Source organism: Rhineura floridana, chromosome 3 (assembly GCF_030035675.1).
Source record: "Rhineura floridana isolate rRhiFlo1 chromosome 3, rRhiFlo1.hap2, whole genome shotgun sequence".
Taxonomy (NCBI): domain Eukaryota; kingdom Metazoa; phylum Chordata; class Lepidosauria; order Squamata; family Rhineuridae; genus Rhineura; species Rhineura floridana.
Genome location: NC_084482.1, coordinates 152,228,205 through 152,241,154, shown reverse-complemented (window position 1 = coordinate 152,241,154; position 12,950 = coordinate 152,228,205). Strand labels below are relative to the sequence as shown.

The 12,950-nt window shown below is 46.4% G+C and overlaps 1 protein-coding gene across 1 annotated transcript in view; it reads left to right on the top strand.

Moving 5' to 3' along the window:
• Positions 1-531: 531 nt before the first annotated feature.
• Positions 532-12,950, top strand: part of KBTBD12 (kelch repeat and BTB domain containing 12) — a 75,392-nt gene continuing 62,973 nt past the window's right edge. The window contains exon 1 of the mRNA XM_061618366.1: positions 532-667. The gene's annotated coding sequence lies outside the window, so the exon portion shown is untranslated. The remainder of the gene's footprint in view (positions 668-12,950) is intronic.

The following is a 12,950-nucleotide window of genomic DNA, read 5'->3' as shown; positions in this document are numbered from 1 at the left end:
GGAACTGAAATTGTAATACCATAAAATACAACATAAGAAATAGAAGAAGCAATAAAAGTAGAATTAAAAATATGAGTATGAATATTTAATGCGGACATGCCGCAGATCACCTGAATGAAGCTTGCAGACCTCTGGTAATCCATGGACCTCAGTTTGGAAACCCCTGCACTAGGACATGCTTTGGCTTTGGAGTGCAAACTAGGCCTATGTGAAGAGTTGGGGGGAAGACTTCAAACAGAGGACTGTCCTCCGTAAAGTTGGACACATGTCGCCCTAGTCCTTTCCCACCACAGCCAGTGCAGCAAAATCATAGTTAACTTGCACCTGTTATTAAAGTTAAATTCTCAGTCCCAGTTTTCTTAAAATTGATTCCCCAATGTTTATTTTTGTAGCTACATGTCAACTTGGTGTCTCACCAAGTCCCAATGTGCCCCTGCTATGTGACATTAATACAGGTCTCTTGCAGTGCCAAGTCAAATAATATTGAGCCAAGCCTATTTATATTTTTGGCTTTCACACTATTCACATGAGACTCTGGTATACACACCAGGCAAAAGAGGGTTTGCTTTTCCGTCTCTCTGCTTGTACCCCTCTGCTGTTCTCATCCTGGTCCCCCAAAGCAGGAAAGATCCAGAAGTACCAAAAACTACATACACAGAGGAAAAAGGTAAATATGCCTTTTAGAAATTGATAGAAATGAGGAGGGTTATTGCTGACTCTGAGAATCAGGAGAATAGATGGCCCTGAAAGCTGAAAGCTGAGCATTATATGGCAAAGAGATTATATTGTTATATATGAGGCTGGAATGGAGGCCATACGTGGGCCTTGGGAAATATAAAAAGAAACATTGCATTCTACAGGGATGAGGGGGTCAGTATACAGGGACATTTTAAATTCAGGAGGGCAGGCAAAGACAGCTGTTTAGAAGGTTCCTTAGCGATACTTCAATATGAAGACATCTCATTTGTACATCCAATGCATTAAAAGTTATACAAAACTGCCATTGAGATGGCATGAGACTGCTTGTAACTGAAGAAAAGATTAGTACTTTTGTGCCTGTATGAGAATGGAGGAATGTTTAAAAGGTAGATTCTAGTGCTACAGATGTCAAAGAGGGGACTACTGGAAAGCCAAGAAACTGAAATCGACACCAGTTTCTAAAGCTACTTTCGCAGGCAAATCTCTGGGAACCTGTTTCTTCACAGTAGATTTACCAGCCATGAGTCAGACCATGGAATTATGAACTCAGTTTGAGTATATTATTGTGCCATGTGAGATTACAACATACATTTATATGCATGTGATGTGTTCTTTTATTGCTCTATTGCTGATATGGGGGTTGTAACTTGGGTGAAGAATATCTGGTTCTGATAGAGTAGTTTACGGCTACATATATGCGTCAAGTGCTGCCAGCAAGAAGAGAATGACACCTGACTCAACAAGTAAGACTTTTCATAACACTGCAGAAATGTAGAGGAAATGTCTGCAGAAATGTTCTTTCACAGAGCCAGTGGCAAATGTTGTGCAGCACCAGTCTACACAACCAGCGTTCGCTAACAGGAACACCGGACATTTCATATAACTTTGTGTCATGAATCGGCTTTTTGTAATTTATGCAATGGCCAGACCAAAATATATTGTTATAGGATTGGGGAGAGTAGTCTGGACGTCCTCTTTAAGTTCCCTCCGAGTGTGTGGTTATATAGCTTTAAGATGGGATTCTGAAGAGGAAGAGGCTGCTGAAGTGGTCAAACCAGGCTCTTTGTTAAGTTAATGGGCCTAGCCAAGTCTGTTTAGTATCTCTTGCATGACTAAAGAGTCCCAGGTGACTGATCTCCGCAGAAGCTACTAGCTAGTGATGCTTCTAGAAGGGGCAGATCTTCCCCCATTCCCTGGCTGGAGGTGATGTCATCAGAGTGTAAAGCGGACAACAGACTAGGGGCCAGACTTGTCTGGATCTGGGAAGAAACACCAAGGCTTCACTTGCTCAGTGTGCTGAATAAAAAGCTATGGCTCCTCCCCCCCCCGCCAACACCTCAGAAATCTGATGGGTGAGCAAGGAGTATTAATTCTGTGAGCCCTTCCATCTTATGCATTGCTTGTATAAATGTGTAAATAAAACCATATATCACAAAGACACCCCTGCCTCTGGTGAATCTTCATTCCAAGGAAACAGAGGTATGTGCTGTCCCCACTGTTTGGTGATGACTAGGGTGCATGTAACCATATACCTGTATGTATGTTGTATGGGCATGAACAAATGAGTGTGTGTATGCTGTACACATGTACATGTGTGTATGTGTTCAGCTGGTGTAGGTGGATGGCCATGCCCATTTTTCTTGGCCACACTCAGCAGGAGCACACAACCCTTGGAAGGCTGCCTAAGAAAGAATGTGGCCCTTGGGCCAAAAAAGGTTTCCCAGCCTTGCTTTAACCTTTGTGGTTCTTGCTTGAATCTCTTCACACGTACAACAGTTAAAAAGGGGACAAATCCAGGGTTCTTCCCTGCAAATGAAATTCTGGTCCAACCAGCACTCCCTCATGTGTGAAGGGGCCCTAGGCATATACAGCCCCCTCTCACGGTTGCTGAATGCACACATGTTGGAGGGTATGGCAAGTACACATAGCAGTGGCTGTAGTATATATATACACAGAGCAGCTTCCCCCTACCCCCCACCGGTGCAGCAGCGGCTGGTGGCTCTATGTTGGTAGGGCAGTGGCATCCTCTTCGGGTTTTAGTCCGAACTTTCAAGGTGCAGTCCAAGGTGTTGAAGCACCTTGGACAGCTCTTGAAAGTTCAGACTAAAACCCAGGGTGGATTCCACTGCCCCACTGACATGGAGCCACTAGCTGTCACTGCCCCTGTGTTTATTTGGCATCAGACAGAGGGATTGTAAAAAGCTTACTATTGGCAACAGGTTCCAGGGTTGATTCATAATAAACCATTCATGATTTAGGGACAACAAAAATGGATCTCTGCATGCAGTGAGATGTGGATCATTTTCTCAGCTCATCTTTCAGCATCCATTACTCACCCCCATGTGTGCCCTGTAGGGTTACCTGGCCTGAAAGAAGATTTTGGTTTTACTTACAGCACGATCCTATACATGTCTAATTAGAAGTAAGCCCCACTGAATTCAATGGGACTTACTCCCAAATAAGTAGATATAAGACTGCAGCCTTAATGTTATATTTCTGCACAGCGTTTTGAGTATTTTCTAACAGGAGTCCTAGAGACCAGACGTACAGAATGTTGTCAAAGCACAACTGCTAGAGTTTTGTTAAAGAATGTGAGAGCATGCTGTGTTAACTACCCTAATAATTACTAAATTTAAAACAGATTTACTAGAAAGAAAACAAAATTAACATTGTCAGGACACAAAGGGCAACCAATAAAAGTAATAAAAAGGAGTGTGTAGCCTTTTTCCCTTTACTGTGTATTAAGACTTTAAATGTGCTATTTTGAGTGTTTGTATTATGCACAGTAAACCTAGGTTTTGTAAGCCTTTTGAGACTTAGCAATTAGCATATTAGGGAAGTAATTACAAATGAGCAGGGAGTTAAAAGTGAAACGGATACACCATTATATTTTATTGTTCATGATATATTGTTCATTAGATACAGAGAATGATTTCCATATTGCATTTAGGTAGTTAACTGTATTGATACTTGAATTAATTATCAGTGAATTGACGTTTTTTAAAAAATGTATCTGGAGCAAATTCAGTGCAGATCCAGACAACCACTTTGCACATAGCCAAGGATTGCCCCCCCTCCTCAGCTATAAGCAAGTTTGTAGAAAATGTGCCATCATTATAGCAGCATAGCCCTGTTGTACCTATTAGAATCCACTGAGCATGCCCTGCTTAGAATCCCCTCTGTCTATGTCTGAGATAGCTTTTAGGAAGTCAGATCAGTTGGGGGAGGGAGGTTGAGGTGACCGGAGGCTGTGGAACCATTGCTCTGTATTGCAAGTCTTTTGATGGTCACCATAGTCACCATTTGCAGAATGAGTAGTTTAAAAAAATATATGGGGCAATTTAAGATTGTGGATAAAAAGGAATTTATAGGTTGAAAACAGGTCTGGGGTTGTGTACACACCAATCATTTAAAGCACATGACTATAAGTTAATTTTGATGAAAAAAATATGACTCTGTTGGGTGCTCTTCCATACTTACTTGGGGACTTAGTCTGCATTCAGATGGCACTTTATTCCATATTCCTGATATTTCCTTACCTAATTTTCACATTTTATGTGATCTTTCGCACAACATTAAATCCACTTTTGGAAATCTAGCAGAATCTAGTGGACATTTAGCTCTAATTTCCATGTTAACTGTTTTCAGAAAAAAAAATGTTTGCACCCCTGGAAACTCAGAATAAGGGGAATTTTTCATTGTAAAATGAAATTCACAGTTTTCATGGATTACAGCCTCAATGCTCACATGATGAAATTTTTGCTGGTATTTTGGTATACCACACAATGAATCATGGGGGAACAGAAGTTCACATGCGTGGATAGGGTGGAGGAGTGGCAACATGTCTAATGACTGTTGTTGTTTCACCCCATGCCCACTGTGTGAATAAAATTTAGCACATCACTGTCCCGTCCAGAGCTGAAAAAATGAGGCTGGAGTGTGTGTGCAAGTAAATCTCGTTTTATTAGAGTAATGGATACATCAAAGGCATTGCGCTTCATAGGAAACCCTACGCTAACTCACTAGAGTCCCTAACTATACTCTAGACATGCTCTGCAGCGTGTGAAGGAAGTTGACTCAATGACCCCCCACTGGGAGCGGCAGGCTTATATAGGAAATGTTTTCGAATGTAATCTCTGACTCCTTCGTAATTCCTGTCTTTGCCCTGTCCGTTTCTCGCGGCGACGGGAACGAGGAGACAGGGGACGCGCATCCAACAGCTCATCTGAAGACACCTGCTCCCGAGCAATGGGCTCGAGGTCAGGGGGCGGTGCCACACTGGAATCCTCCTGGGAACTGCTTGGTAAAGGAGGAGCTGGCACTGACTCTGAAGCTTCCCCCCACAAGTCCTGTGCATCAACTGGGGGCGGTGCGCTTGGCTCCTTGGAAAGGGCGTTACTCATGGGAACTGACTGGAGAGCAGGCTGCCCCCCTCCCACACGATCCTGCTCAGACACAACAATCCCCAACTCTGCTTCTTCTGGCTGCGGAGGTGCCTGAAACTCATGCCTCCCCCCTTCCTGTCCCTTCTGAGTTGGCTGCAGCGCAACATCATCCCCCCCTCCATGCTTTAACCCTTCCCACCCCTGAGGTCTAGGTTTCTCTGGATAAGCCTCATGGAATTCTCTCACCAAAGTCGGAGCGTGCACATTCTCCTCTGTTTCCCAGGAACGTTCAGTTGGATCGTACCCCTTCCAATGAATCAGGTACTGAAGACACCCTCGGCGTTTTCGCGAGTCCAAAATCTGTTCTACTTCGTATTCCTCCTCCCCCTCTACCAACAACGGCGGTGCAGGCTCCACTCGCGGATGGTGAGAGTCAGGGGCAGTGTCCTTGGTCAACAACGCCCTGTGGAAGACTGGGTGCATCTTGAAGGTGGGCGGCAATTTTAGTCTGTAAGCCACGGGGTTAATCTGAGCCTCCACCTCAAAGGGCCCTACACGCCGATCCTGCAGTTTACGACACTGGCCAGGCATAGCTAGGAAACGTGTAGAGATCCAGACCTGGTCTCCCACTCGTATGAGGTCCCCCTCTCTCTGATGCTGGTCAGCTGCGCGTTTGTAATCCGCTTTGGCCTGTTCTAGTTGCTCTTGGAGTAGCTGTTGCATAGCGTGAAGTTCCTGCAAGTAATCCTCAGCGGCTGGGACTGAGAGACTGTCTTTTGGGGCGGGGAAGGCTCGGGGGTGGTAGCCAAAATTGGCGAAGAAAGGAGTCTATTGCGTGTGCGAATGCACAGCATTATTATAGGCAAATTCTGCTAAATGCAGGTAGGACATCCAGTTGTCCTGCTGATACAAAACAACGTATATATTGTTGCAACACTGCGTTGACCCTCTCGGACTGCCCATCCGTTTGGGGATGATGGGCAGACGACAGTCTCAGCTCACTAATGCTTTCCAAAAACGCGAGGTGAATTGTGTGCCCTGATTGGAAACCAGGCTGTCTGGCAGACCATGCAGCCGATACACATTTTGCACGTACAACTTGGCAGTGTCTTGAGCGCTTGGGAGCCCTGCGCACGGAATGAAGTGAGCCATTTTCGAGAAGGCATCAACGACCACCAAAACTGTGGTTTTCCCCTGCGAAGGTGGAAGGTCTGTTATAAAATCCATAGTAATCATTCACCAAGGTCCTCCTGGAGTAGGAAGGGGTTCCAGTAGCTCCGGTGGCTTCCCAGTGGCATGTTTAGCCCTCATGCAAGTGGGGCAAGAGCAAATGTAATGCTCTACGTCCTTCTTCACCTTGGGCCACCAGAACTCCCGAGTGACAGCTTGAATGGTCTTAAAAACCCCAAAGTGGCCTGCCGTGGGGGCGTCATGGCACTGACGTAGTACCCTCACTCGCAGTTCTCCGGGGGGCACATAAACAGCTTCCTGATGGTGCAGTATGCCATCCTTCCATATAAGGTCCTTCTGTTCTGCCTGGGGTGACACGCCCTCTTCGACCCGCTGCTCCTGCATGAAAGGGTCCTGTTGTTGCGCTTCACGCACTTCAGCTTCCCAAGAATCTTGGCAGGCTCCTACTACTCCCCGCTCGGGAGGGATTATGTACTGTAACGGTCTTGGGGTGGGATCCCTCAGAAATTCTGGCTTCCTTGAGAGGGCATCAGCCCGCTTATTCTGTGCTTGGGAGATATAATGAATTTTGAAATGGAACCGTGCGAAGAACTGAGCCCAGCACACTTGCCTCTGATTGAGTTTACGGGCGGTATGAAGACTCTCTAGATTACGATGGTCCGTGCGCACCTCAATTTCATGCTGCACCCCTTCCAGATGGTGTCTCCAGGCTTCAAAGGCATCTCTAATGGCTAATAGCTCCTTTTCCCACACAGTGTAGTTTTGTTCAGAGTCGGTTAACTTTCTGGAAAAGTAGGCACAAGGCATCAGTTCTTCCCCTTTCTGGGCCGGTTGCAGAAGAACCCCTCCGATCGCGACATCTGACGCATCCGTCTCTACCACAAAAGGGAGTACTGGGTCGGCATGCTGTAGTATGGGTTCGGTAGCAAACCTTCGCTTCAGGCTCTCGAAAGCCTCTTGTGCAGCTTCTGTCCATTGGAAAGGTCCTGAGCCCTTCAGGCAATCCGTGAGCGGTGCGGTCTGATGGGAGCAGTTGGCTATGAAACGATGGTAGTAATTCGCAAAGCCCAAGAAGCATTGCAAATCCTTCTTGGTCTTGGGAGGTTGCCACGTGAGTACACAACGAACTTTTTCTGGGTCCATTTCTACTCCTGCTGGAGAGATCCGATACCCCAGAAAGTCCAACGTGGTTAGGTCAAACCCACACTTTTCCAGCTTCACGTAAAGATGGTGTTCCCATAACTTCTGCAGCACTGCACACACATGCGAGTCGTGTTCCTCGGGAGTATTCGAATAAATCAGGATATCATCCAAATACACTATCATAAAGCGGTCCACAAAGTCCCGAAAGATGTCATTCATAAAATTTTGGAAGACTCCAGGTGCTCCCGACAACCCGTATGGCATCACCAAATACTCAAGCTGACCGTAACGGGTCTTAAATGCAGTCTTCCATTCATGACCTGCCTTAATCCTCACCAAGTTGTAAGCTCCTCTCAAGTCCAGTTTCGTGAAAATTTTGGCGGAATGCAACCTCTCCAACATTTCCCTAATGAGTGGCAGCGGGTAACTATTGGGGATAGTGAGCTGGTTTAGGGCTCGATAATCATTACAGGGACGGAGCTCCCCCCCTTTTTTCTTCACAAACAGCAGGGGTGCACCAGCTGGGGACTGTGAAGGGCGAATGAAGCCTTTCTTCAAATTGGCATCCAGAAACTCCCTTAATGCTGCCAACTCTGGTTCAGATAGAGAGTAGATCCGCCCGGCGGGGATGTGTGCCCCAGGCACCAAATCAATGGCACAATCATAGGGCCGGTGAGGAGGGAGTTGCTCCGCTTCCTTTTTATTGAAGACGTCCCGAAAACTCCCATACTTGGTGGGCAAAGTTATCTCCCTTGGGGGAGACGCCCCTGCCAACACCTGTGGCTCCTCTTCAGGCTGGCAATGTTGATGGCAGTACTTGGAGGTAAAAACCACCACAGCTTCATCCCAAAAGATTGTGGGGTTGTGCCTAACCAGCCAAGGCATACCCAACACCACCGGGAAATGTGGCAAGGACGCCACATAGAACGACAGGTCTTCCCGATGCCCAGGGACCTTCACTTCCACGGACTCAGTCACCCGAGTCACCCCCCCAGACTTCAGAGGCCGGCCATCTATAGTTTCCACTGCCAACGGCTGACTCAGTTCTCTTGTGGGAATAGCGTGGTGTAGCGCCAACTCTCGGTCTATGAAACAAGAGGATGCTCCGCTGTCGATCATAGCCTTGGCTGAGAAGCTCTCGCCTGAGGATAGGGTGATGCGAATGGGCAACAGAAGGGCCCCTTGGGAGGGAAGGGGTTGTAACGGAGGCTCAGTGTCTGTAGCACCCCCCAACTCTCTAGCCTCTACGAGAGCTGGGATGTGAAGTTTTCTGGCGGCTGGGATTTTCCAGTTTTGGCTGCACAATTCCTGGCGAGGTGTCCAGACTTTCCGCAATGGAGACACAGTCCTTCCCTCCGGCGTCTTTCCCTCTCCTCCTCTGTCAATCGCGGTCTAGCCCCCCCAATCTGCATGGGCTCCTCTCCCGAGATAGTAGGGATGCCAGGATTGGGCACGGGGCGCGCACGGGGCAGCGGAGCAGCAACCTGACTCCGTGAAGGCTCCATTCTTCGCTCCAACTTTCTTCCTTCTAAGCGGCTGTCTGTCTGCAAACTCGGTTGAATCAAACCCCTCAGTGAGTCAGGGTGTGTGGAGTGCACCAGTTCATCCAACACTTCTGGACTCAGTCCATTTCTGTAGAAGTACATCAAGGCTGGGTCATTGTACTCTGTCTCCTGAGACAAAACACAAAAAGCATTAGTGTATTGCCCTTCCCTGTCTCAGGGTCCCTAACTGGCGGGCAACCATCTCCTTCCTCTGAGGGTCTCGAAACATGTCCCCCATCACATTATTGAAGGCGTCAAACTGGCGCAATATCTGGTCGTTGCGAATCAAATACGGGGTGGCCCATTTTGCCGCTTCCCCTTCCAATAAACTGATGATGAATGCCACCTTCGCGTCATCAGTTGGGAACTCAGCTCTGCGCACTTGAATGTACAACTCACATTGGGCTAGAAACGTGGCAAACTGTTCACTCTGGCCCCCGTATTGCACGGGGAGCCCCACTGGAGACTTCACAGGGGCTGCTACCCTGGGAGGCGCAGCCTGGACTTGGGGGACCAAGGCATGGAGATTCTGGTTATCCACTTGCAAGGCTTGCGTTGCGGCTCTGAGGTTTTGGTTCTCGGCTTGTAGGGCTTGCGTAGTCACTCGGAGGTTCTGGATCTCGGCATACAAAGCTTCCATGGTGATAGGTACTCCCCCTCTTGCTCCGTTCTGGTCCATGTCATCCGCCATGGGAACAGGTTCAAGTAGGGATGGTGGTTGAGTCAATCTGTCCCGTCGAGAGCCGAAAGAATGAGGCTGGAGTGTGTGTGCAAGTAAATCTCATTTTATTAGAGTAATGGATACATCAAAGGCATTGCGCTTCATAGGAAACCCTACGCTAACTCACTAGAGTCCCTAACTATACTCTAGACATGCTCTGCAGCGTGTGAAGGAAGTTGACTCAATGACCTCCCACTGGGAACGGCAGGCTTATATAGGAAATGTTTTCGAATGTAATCTCTGACTCCTTCGTAATTCCTGTCTTTGCCCTGTCCGTTTCTCGCGGCGACGGGAACAAGGAGACAGGGGACGCGCATCCAACGGCTCATCTGAAGACACCTGCTCCCGAGCAACGGGCTTGAGGTCAGGGGGCGGTGCCACACTGGAATCCTCCTTGGAACTGCTTGGTAAAGGAGGAGCTGGCACTGACTCTGAAGCTTCCCCCCACAAGTCCTGTGCAACAACTGGGGGCGGTGTGCTCGGCTCCTCGGAAAGGGCGTTACTCGTGGGAACTGGCTGCAGAGCAGGCTGCCCCCCTCCTGCACAATCCTGCTCGGACACAACAATCCCCAACTCTGCTTCTTCTGGCTCCGGAGGAGCCTGAAACTCATGCCTCCCCCCATCCTGTCCCTTCTGAGTTGGCTGCAGCGCAACATTCACGGCAGTATATCGATCAAAAAGTCACAATTCCATAATGCAACAGGTACTACAGTGTGAAAGGAATGTTAGAAATCAGGACAGAAGTGCTACTATTATAGCCGGTAAAACTAATGCAAATCTGAATGCAGCCTTACTTTCTCCCCCATTCAGGGCCCATGGAGGTTGGAGTGGTGGTGGCTGGGAACCAGGAGGATATACGTTTCCCCTGTGGAAACTTGTGTGAGGAGACCCAAGTCACAACTTTGAACTGGTCTCCCCAAGATTATGCTTCCCCCCTCTCCCCTCCACTTGCCCCACTGCTTTTCAGTTTCAGGCAACATAAGCCTTCCATGTTCCTGGTTTAGAACTAGAGTCAACAGACTTTGGAGTGTGACCCAAACTTTCAGGGGTTTAGCTTCTTTCTCTGGGTCTTCAGGGGTCCAGGAGTTAAAACAGAGTGAGAATCCAGAAAAAAAGTGGGCAAGCTATTTTCTGCAGATCCTATGCCTAGCTTTCTTTCTCTATTCTAAGACATCTGCTCTTTTCCCAGTATGTTCTTGCAGCCCAGAGCTTGGAAAAGTTACTTTTTTGAACTACAATTCCCATCAGCCCAATCCAGTGGCCATGGTGGCTGGGGCTGATGGGAGTTGTAGTTCAAAAAAGTAACTTTTCCAATCTCTGTTTCAGCCATAAGAGACTAGCATGATTCTCCTCCCACATTGATTGATTGATTGATTGATTGATTGATTGCACTTGTATACCGCCCCATAGCCGAAGCTCTCTGGGCGGTTTACAGCAATCAAAAACATTAAAACAAATATACAATTTAAAACACATAAGTTCCATGGAGCAAACACCAGCAAGTGCTTGTATTACAAAACATCATGTAAATTGATTCCATTCTTAAAATAACAACAGAGCAATGGTACTTTGGTGGCCTGTTGCCTGTGCTTGCACATTTGCATCCTTGTATGAAATCTGTTAGCTTTTCAGGGGGTTCTCTTGGCTGCTGCACCACACTCAGAAATGAAGAGAACTGCGGCCCAGGACAGGGCTTTCTCTGTGGCAGCCCCTGAAGTGTAGAACTCCCTCCCTACAGATCGGGCATCTTCATTGTACAGCTCTCAACGTATGCTAAAGATGCACCTCTTTACCCTGGCCTTTGATAGTTAAGGTGTTTTGTTTTGGAGGATTTACCTCTTTTGCTGAATCTATACTGGTTAGAATGGTTTTACTTGTTTTTATAATTGTAGCTATTTTATTTGCTCCCATCCTTCCTAATGTGCTTTGTATATTATGTAACCAAAATCAGAAAGATTACATGAAAATATAGAAATCGCATGTGGGCGAGCCATGCTAATCTCTTATGCACACCTACTTGGGAATTAGTCCCATTGAACAAAGTGTGGGACATTTCTCCTCTGCATAGAATTAGGCTGCACATTAACCAAGAGCATTTTGGGATGCAGTCATGAAAGAGTGACAACCACCCTTTTCTCATAATGTGAGAGAACCTGATCTTACATTTTTGTAAGTGTCTAGTCTCCCATGGCAACCTTCATGTCCAAAATAGTATGGCTTATAGGTCCCCAAACCAGCCTCACAATTCTCTCCTCCTTGTTAGATGTACTGTTATATTAGTCCATAACAATGAGATGAAGAAGAAAAATAGGTTCTTTCCTGCTTTCCTTGCTCTTCATTTCCCCCCAGGAACAGCTGAATTCTTAGCTCTACCTAGGAAGCTTCATCCAGGATGTCTAATGTAAAATATTATCAAAATATTATTTTAGTGGGAGTCTTATTTTCATATATTAATAGCTCTGTGGCCATTTGTCTCCAAGAACTGCTCTTTGGGGTGGGGGAAAATCTAGCAACCCTCTTCTTTAATTACGGGAAAGACAGCAAAACTAGAGCAAAGCATTTGCTTCTGGAAAGGCCTAATATAGGGGACCTGTGTCCCCTTCAGACGTTACTGAACTCCCATTAGCTGCAGCCAGCATTGTTGTTCTTGGCTGTTTTTGGTTGTTGTGGTGGTTGTTGTAGTTCCACCCTTCCTCATGCCCAGGGCAACAAATGCCAAAGTGATAAAGCAGCACTATTAAAAATAAAAACATATTTAAAACATTTAATAACAATTAGAAATATCTTAAAACATTTTAAAATGCTAAGAAATCTAAAAACATGGTGTGCCAATGGTCAGGGATGATTGGAATTGTCATTCAGTAACATCTGGAGAGCAACAGGTTGTTTACCCCAAGTCGAATACAAGGATTTTGACTGGTGTGTATATAAGCACTCAACCTTTATCTGTGGAGAGCTGTTGGATTACTTTCCTTCTCTGCAGAACCGATCAAGTTCAATCAGCTGAACTTTTGCCCATGTAACAATGTATGTTGGACATTGGATGTCAGAGTAAAGTTGCAGCATCAGTTACTGCTCAGTCATGTTTTCTGTACCCGTGTTCTTTTGCCAGAATCTGCCATGGATTTGGAAACTAAATACGAAAAGAATTTATTTTTAAGTAGGCATAGATATATGAATTTGTGAATGCTTTACAAAAATGCATGAGTTTTGATGAAGACTGCAGGGTTTGTCCTTTGAGGTAATTAGAATCTAGATTTGTATATT